The sequence below is a fragment of the Talpa occidentalis genome, unplaced genomic scaffold, assembly GCF_014898055.3.
Source record: "Talpa occidentalis isolate TD23 unplaced genomic scaffold, MPIMG_talOcc4v2.1 talOcc4.9, whole genome shotgun sequence".
In the NCBI taxonomy this organism is placed as follows: domain Eukaryota; kingdom Metazoa; phylum Chordata; class Mammalia; order Eulipotyphla; family Talpidae; genus Talpa; species Talpa occidentalis.
The window spans coordinates 55,066,346-55,075,811 of record NW_023605305.1 but is presented as its reverse complement, the minus strand read 5'-3'; positions in this window follow the sequence as shown (position 1 = coordinate 55,075,811).

Sequence of the window (9,466 nt, the reverse complement as noted above, 5' to 3'; positions counted from 1 at the left end):
GAATATTACTCAGCATTCAAAAAAGATAAACACATGCAATTTGCAGCAACATGGATGGCGCTGGAAGGGATCATGCTCAGCGAAATAAGCCAAAAAGAAAAAGAAAAATACTGGATGGTCTCACTCATAGCAGGAATCTAGAATACTTAAATAAGGGACCAGGAAAATGAATAACTATAAGAAAGTAAAAATCAAAATCAACAAAAACTATGAACCAGAGACACTTTTGGGGGGTGGGGGGCGGGAGGGGAGGGATTGGGGTCAGAATGGGGGGTTGCAATTGTATGTGGAATATAAAAATAAAATTTATTAATTAAAATAAAAAAAGATCTTACCTTCATATACAGTTATGTTCTGAGGTACTAAGTTTTGAGACTTTAACATATGAAAGGGGGGATGTTAAAAATTCAATCAATCACAGTAAATGTATCTATAATATACAGTGCCATTCAGATTAAGATATGGAATATTTCCCTTATCTAAAGTCTCCGCTCTCCTCTCCCCCAGTCAATTCATCATCCTATCATTCACTGCTAACCCCTTTTCACCTTTACTTCCACTGATTTGCTTTTTCCTATTTTTGAAATTCATATGTCTTTGATTCTTTTTTACTGACATTTCCCCCCCAAAAAATGACAGCCAGATACATCCATGTTATTGTTAGGGGGAAAGGATGTCCTGAGCTAATTCCATACAGGCTTTGTAGACTCCACCCCCACTCCAGACCAAAGCCATCAAGACATTAGGTAAGACAAATCCCATCATCACCAAAGGGAGGGTTGCTGGGACCTGAGGGTGGAGTTAAGCAGCCAGGGTTGGTATAAAACCAGACACGTGGGTCTTGGGGGCTCTCTTGGCTTCACAGCTCTTGGCTTGAGGCCAGCTCTCAGAGTGCCATTGGGATTCCAGATCACCAGAAAGGGTAGGACGCATTTAAGCCTTTATCTCTCTCTTTTCTCCCTGAGTTGTACATTTCCTCATTTCCCCTTCCCCTGTAAATAAACCTTTTATTAACCTTTTGTGTGTGCCTGCAGTGGAGTATTAATAAGTCCTTTTAAGCACGTGGGTGAGGACCCACAGTCAGGCAACCTGTTTAATATTGGGGCTGCCCTGTAACATTATTGCAACCAAAGTATTTTACTTTATCTCATGTGTAAATATATTGTAATTTATATATTTGAGTTGCTCTCACCTTTTGGCTATTTCTAATAAAGTTGCTGTAACCATTTTTGCATATGTCCTATGGTGGACATAATCATTCCTTTCTGTTAGGGATATATACAAAAGTAGAATTGCTGGGCTATGGATAGATAGATGTGTATAATATTAACATATGCTGTGGAACAATTTTCCAAAGTCGGTATAGCAACATACACTCACACTAGCAACATAAGATCCAGTTGTTCTACATCTTCACCAACACTTAGCATTGCCAGTCTTTTTTCAGTCATTCCTTTGAGAATGTATGAATATATCACTGGAGTTTTAATTTGTATTTTCTTAATGATAAATGTTGTTGACTTTTGGTTATTTAACATCCTCTTTTGCTTGTCTTTTTTCCATCTTTAAATTGGTTGACTTTTTTAGAATTATTTGTTTGTAGTTCTCATGTATTCTAGATACAGATCATTTTTCAGGATTTATATCGCCTGTATCATTTCTTGGCTTTTGACTTTTTTTTTCCTCTTTTAATCTTGTCTTTTATGAACAGATAATGTCAATTAAATACAGTGTATCAATCTTTCCTTTTATGGTTTGTGTTGATGTTTCATTTTAAAAATCTTTTCTTTCTCCAATGTCATAAGGATATTCTGCTATGATTTATCCAGGAATTTGATTGTTTTGCTACATAAAAGACTATACTTCATTTGTAACTTTTCTTTATGTCTATCTAATTAACATGACACAATTTGTTTCCCAAGAAATTACAGTGGTGGCTATACAACAAATCAGGTGACAATATTTCTGTGGGTCTTCTACACTTTCTATTCTATGCCATCTGTCTCTTTATATTAACTTAGGCTATAAACACCAAACTGATGTAAATATTGAAACTTTATGGTAGGTTTTACATACAATGTCTACCAGATCTGTTTTTCTTCAAAATTGCTTTGGCTCTTCTAGGTTTTCTGAATTTCAAATAATTTTTAGAACCACTTGTCAATTTTCACATTTGTGGATATTGAGTAGGATTACATTAAATCAATTTGGAAAGACTTGGCATTTTAACATATTGAGCATCTCAATCAATAAACATAGGGTGGTTTAAATTAAAATGGCATATTAGTTATCAATAATAATAACATCTTTTACTTTTTAGTTGTCTGGTACTCAAAAATATATAGATATATAAGTATATATAGGTAACTACAATTGATTTTCTATATCAACCTTATATCCAGTGTGCTTGCAAAATTAATTTATTGTTACAATTTATTTATATATGCTTTAGAGTCTTTATATGAATAATCATTTTATATATGAAAAATGATAATTATGTTTCTTTCTTTCCAAGTTGCATAGCTTTTATTTTATTTTCCTGCCTTGCTGCCATGGCAAATTTACCCAGTACAATGTAGAATTTAAAAGTCAGCACTATTATTTTATTTTATTTTTTTGGAAATGATAGAGCAGTTAGACAAGAGAATAAAGAGAGAAGCAAGAAGGAAGTAAACTCATAATTATTTAATTGATGTGATTATAATTTTAAAAATAGAAATAATTATATATAAATTATTTCAAGCAATAAAAGAATTAATTACTATGGCAAATCACAGATTTAATATAAAAAGTATATTACTTTACCTTAGAAAAATCATTATCTCTCAGAAAGTTGAATAGAAGGCAATGTCTTCCACTTACTATCAAAGGTTAAATTTCTAGGAATGAATGTAACAAGAAAGAACAAAAAATTTATTTATTTATTTATTTATTTATTTATTTATTTTTAAAATCTGTGTCTCTCTTTTTTTTTTAATATGCTTAACTATTTTATTTATTTTTTTATTTATACAAGCACTGGGTACAGTCAGAAGCATGGGAGGGTGAGAGAATTCACCAGAGCCAGAGTGGGGAGCAGAGCAGGCAGAAGGACCGAAGTACACTGCTGAGGGGAGCAGCGGGCGGCAGGAGAGGTCTGCGCGCCATGTGGGACCCTCCTCCGGTGGCCGGGGAGCAGCTGGGGATTGAACCGGCGCTGCAGAGGCTGCGGGCAGCTTCGCAACCCGGCGCTCAACCGCTGCGCCCAGAACAAAAAATTTGGGGAGGCCCAGAACAAAAAATTTAAATTCCACTGAGAAACATAAAAAAAGAATTGAATAAATTGAAAGATCCTTAACTTGCTTTAATATTTTTAAAAACATCAGTTATCATTGAATCAATAAAAAATATGAACAGAGTCAATAAATGGTGCTGGGAAAACTGCACTACCACATGCAAAAGAATAAAACTAGACCACTATTTCATACCATGCACAAAAATCAACTCAAATTGAATAAAAGAATTGAGCATAAGACCTGAAACCATAAAATATACAGAAGAAAATATAGGTAAAACACTAGATGACATATATCTTAGTAACATCTTTAAACACTCATCCCCCAAAGCAAAGAAAGTGAAGGAAAAGATAAACAGCTGGGACTGCATCAAACTAAAAGGCTTCTATAGAGCAAAAAAGCATTAACCAAAACAAAGAGACACCCTACTGATTGGGAGAATTTTTGCTTTCCATACAACTGATAAAGGACTGATCACAAAGATATACAAAGAAGATTCAACAAAAACAAAGTAAACAATCTAGTCAAAAAATGGGCAGAAGCTCTAAAAAGACATTTTTCCAAAGAGGAAATGCAAATGACCAACAGGTATATGAAAAAATATTCAGCATCCCTCATAATGAGGGAAACGCAAATCAAAACCACAATGAGATACCACCTTACACCAGTAATAATGGCACATATTTTAAAAAAATTAGCAACAACAAACATTGGCAAGGATGTGGTGAAAAAAGAACTCTCCTACACTGCTGGTGGGAGTGCAAACTGGTCCAACCACTATGGAAAGCTGTCTGGAGGTTCCTCAGTCTACTAAAAATGGAGCTACTATATGTCCCAGCAACTCCACTTTAGGGATCTACCCAAAGGACACAAAAACATTAATTCAAAAGGATACCTGCACCCCTGTTTTATTGCCACACTATATATAATAGGTAAGATTTGGAAATAACCAAATGCCCAAAAATAGATGACTAGATGTGTTATATATACACAATGGAATACTATTCAGCAATCAAAAGGATAAACAAATGCCATTTGTAGCAGCATGAATGGAGCTAGACGGGATTACGCTCAGTGAAATCAGAAGGAAAAAGAAAATATCAGATGGTTTCACTTATAGGAAGATATAGGGGACCCAAATAAGGAATCAGGCATAAAAAATAACAATAAAAACAAAACAGAATTAACAGGTAACTATAAATAAGAGACATTCTGCAGGGGAGAAGAGGGAGGGGGATCAAAACAAGGGAGTGGGAAGAGCACAAGGGATGGTGATTGTGCACGGGTGAATTGGTGTTGGGAATTCAATGGGGGCTACACCTGAGGAAAGAAAGCAAACACTGTACAAAAATGAACAATGATGTAAAATGTATACAAATAAATAAATTTAAAAATATGAACAGGGTTTTGAAATTTTTTTGAACTAAAAGATGCTAAAATTCATAAAAAAATAAACATATAAGAAAAAATTCTAAAAGGAGAGTAATAAAGTATTTCAATACTGCGCTTTCCTGACCTCAGATTAAATAAATTGATCAATGATACAGATGAGAAAATTTATAAAGACTCCCGAATAAAGATCAGAATTTAATAAATGACGAAAGTTATACTTTAAAAAAAAAACAAAGAATATATGAGTTGCTGATAAGTTACGTTGGTAAGACTAGCCAAGTACCTGAAGAACATAAAGCTGAAATTTCCTTTTCTACATTAAGGTGCTCAGAAAGAAACTATAATATGAAAAAAAGGAAAACAATATACCACACCTCATGCAAAACATGGGTCTCTATTAATTCAAAAATAATTTTAGCATGGGAAAGACCCTTCTAAACATTTTTCAAAGCCTTCAAACTATATAGGAAAAGTTAATATCAAAATTTATATCTTAATATTTTAAATTTTTATAAATTTTAAACTCTTATGTAGTTAAAAAAAAGAAAATTAATATAAGAACAGATTGGGAAAGGCTATTTGTAATTATATATATAAAATAAAGCACCGTTAATATATAAACAATTTTCACCAATACTAAAAGTTATCCCAATTTAAAAATTAGCAAGGACGTTCATTGAAAAAAATAATAATAGACAACATATGAAACAATATGAACACTCATATACATATTTTAAATCATACAAATTGAATAAAAATAAAATGTAATTAAAAATCCAATCAGAAAATAAAACGATTAGGCAAAGGTAAGAAGGAAAATAGGCATGTCTATATTGTTGACGCTATAAATTATTATGCTTTGTAGGAAATTTATCAACATCTTTCTAAATTACTAATGAGAATGTCCTATGACTTCCCATCCTGGAGTTTACTCTATCCATATGCCTACAAAAGTTTTAAAGATACATGTCATAGTGTTCTGCATTGATCTCTGTTTCCCCAAAGCATTTATGTTGAAGCCCTACCCCCCAGAATGTGACTGTACTTGAGATAAGATTATTTAGTAGTTCATTGCCCGAACCATTCAGTCACCTTGTCTTGTGGGGAACCTGGAGACAGGACTTTTAAAGAATTGAGAAGAGGCTGTTAGGGTAGGCCCTAATCCAATCTGACTGGTATTCAGATAACAAGAAGAGATTGACACAGAGATAGGATGCAGAGTTTTACAAACAGAGGAAAAAACACCTACAACCCAAGGAGAAAGTCCTTGAAACTGACTTGAGCTTCTAATCTCCAGAACTGTAAAAAAATGAATTTCTCTTATGTAAGTCACCAGTCTGTGATATTGTGTTATGGCAATGCCAGCATACTAACACAAATAGTGAAAGTGAAATCTTTTCTGTGGCTATAAAAGGAAGTGACTGTTACTAGAATGAGGTTATAGAGTAATCTCATAAGGAGGATAGAATTTAGGGAATTTTATGTTACTTTTCACCTTTCTATTCTATTAATTGTTTAATACTGTGCCTGTTTAATACTGTGTTTTATAACAAAATGTTATAAAACAATGGAAAATTTCTGTCAATTTGTGTGTCACTTTTTAAAATGCCCAGCAATTATCTCCTTTGAGACTATTAAAGTTTCTCTTATATATTACCTTTGATTTGTTATTTCTTCATGATCTAGTTTTCAAAATAAATGCATATTTTGACTCTTTTGTTTGGTTAAATTGATGGTAATCAGCAGTATTTTCTATTGTTGCCTTTTCATAAATCATTGAATTGATTTCCTATTCTTCCAAAACTTGAGAAATCATAATTATGCACACTCAGAATTACATTGGGGTATTCAGAAAAATCCCTCAGCGTGAAGTTGAATTATTTTTCAGGAAGACATCAGCCTACTATAACATGAAACAAGTAGTAACCATGCAGTTGTAATAACCCTCTCTTTTAATTATAATCTAGGCCAGAAGGGTTAGGGATAAATATATAGTAGACAGCACTGTTATTGGGCAATATTCCACTTTAAACACGAGACCACAGCCTTACTTCAAATCTCCTTAGAAACATGATTCTCAGATAACTGAGGGAATAGAAAAATAGTACAGTCCTTAATTATTAGTTGGCCTTTAGATGCTAGCATAACTATAATGCCAACATTTCATTTTCTTTGAGAGAATATTATTGAAGTCTAAGTAACTCTCACTTTGGTTAAAAACATGGTAGTAAGAATTAGTTAATAAATGGAGACAGTGAAGTTTAATTAACACACTTGCAAATTGTGAAGATTTTCTTTAAGTAGAGAGTTATAGAGCAGGAGTGGATGAGATGCACTAAGTGAATGCTAGGAATGTCCCTGGGGCTTAACTCCTCAGCCCTCTCACAGTTGGCTTGCACTGGGTCTACACTTCTCTGACAATTTAATCCAATTGAATAAGCATTTCTCTTATGGGCCTCCTATGGGTTTGAAGCTATAGTTAGGTCCTGTGAGGGCAAGAAAAGAAGCAGATGAAACTTAAAACAACCAAGGAGCCATGGAGACCATCAGGAATCAGGTGCCAACGGCTTTTTCATGCCCTGAACACAGCAAAGTCCGTCCTAAGACTTAGTCTCAGGAGGAGGAATTGCGGAGTAAAAGGACAAGAGAGGTACCACATGTATTGATGGAGCTTTTACAAACCATTGCCTTAAAAAAACATGTTAATGGTGCATTAATTTTATCATGCTTACCTCATTTGGTCATTCATTTTGTTTTACAAATATTTATTTGATGCTTATTATATGTCAGTCATTGTGCCAGACACTTGAAATGTAATGATATATCACACAGTCCTTCCTGACTTTGACGAGCTCATAGATAAATGGCATTGATAAGAAGCAAAGTGATAATTAAATGTTCTAAGTCTTTAAAGATAGCTGGAAAAGTCAAGTGTCATGCAGAAATAGAACTTTTTTATTTCCTCAATGGATTTTTGGTCTAATGTTGAACCATGAGCTTCTTTGGTGATTGCAAAAATGCTTAACACAAAGGTAAGAGAAAGGAGTGGGTACACCCTTGATTTGAATGCCAGTTTTGCAGTTTCCAGTTATATGAACTATTAAAGTTTTAGAGTATTTTCCCGTTTCTTTATCTGTGAATATCAAACTAAGGATAATGATAGTAAATCACAGAGTGGGCATAAGACAAAACTCAGCAAAATTATGAATTATGATCACCTTCCTTTAGAGGTGATCAGGCTCTTTCTAGGTTAAATAATTTGATTCTTGTTACATTTCTGAAACTTAGTGCATAATATAAATATTCAATTTCATGAAAGTAGTCTGACTTCAGATATGGTAACTTGCCAAAGATAGATTCCATAAAAAAAAAATTCTAAGATAATTGCATTGAACAGTAGAGGACAGCAGCAAAGTCAACTATTAATTCTTAAACGTCATATTTCTTTGAAACTTTGTAAAGCAGTGGAATCAACATCTTAGCACATAAATGAGCATCTTAATGATAAAATGATTTTATAAATTTTATTCTTCTAATTAAAAAGTAATACCAATTTTAATCGTAAATGTGTCAAAACATTTTTTTTAAAGATTTATTTATTTATGCATACAACAGCTGGGGTACAGGCCAGAGCTGTGGGGGTTGTGAGGATTCACCAGAGACAGAGTGGGTAACAGGACAGACTGACTGAAACACACTGCTGAGGGGAGCAGCTGGCCCAACAGGAGAGGTCTGCTGCGCCATGTGGGAATCTCCCTGGCTGGCCAGGGATTGAACTCATGCTGCAGAGGCTGCAGATTACTTCATAGTGCAGTGCTTAACCCCTTGTGCCACCAGGGAGGCCCTCAAAACATTTTTTGAAGTGAAAGGAAAGCAATTAATCACCCACAACCTCACATCTAAAAATCTAACAACTGAATATTTCAGTGTATTTTAGAAGAATATTAATAGGAGAATAAGCTTGTAGTTTGCAGTAATTCAAACTTTAATCTTCATGCATTTAAGTGGTGCATGAAGATTTGGAATATATGAGACTTGATCAGCTTATTGTTTTGATGATTAAGTTTTCCAAATCTCTTTTTTTTTCCTCTTAATTTCCCCATACTGTCTTCTCTTTACAGTATACAAATTTAAGGAAAATTATCAGAACCTAGGGACTAGACAGAGTTTCCAATGTTTGGTTAAAAAGGTTGGGAAATCTTTATTTTATTATTTACTAGCTTAATGTATCAGCAACCACAAAGAAAAATAATATATCAACCCATGAATTGCTTTTTTTAAAACACTTTTTAATATATCCCCTGTTTAGAGTGTTTCAAATCTAAACAGAAAATGTAGATTCAAAAAATATCTTCAAGGGTTAGGTGTGCACCTGTTTGTATTCTTCATGTAGATGGATCTTGAGAAGAAAGACACGTGCTGCTGCCATCTTGAGCAGTGAGGGTAACTGCACTAGGAACGCCCACTGGTTTTGTCTTTTGTGTCTTTGCAGTGAGAGCAATAGAGGAGGGGCTTGATCCATTGCTTATTTTATAAATCACTCTGGGCCTCCCCTGGTGGCACAGGTGGTTGAGTGCAGCGTTGTGAAACTGTCTGCAGGCTCTGCAGCGCGGGTTCAATCCCGACCAGCCAGTGAGAATCCCACATGGTGCAGCAGACTTCTCCTCCTGTCTCGCCCACTGCTCCCCTCAGCAGTGTATTTCAGTCGGTCTGTCTGTTCTGCTCCCCGCTCTGTCTCTGGTGAATCCTCTTACCCTCCCATGCATCTGGCCTGTACCCCAGTTCTTGTATACATGAAG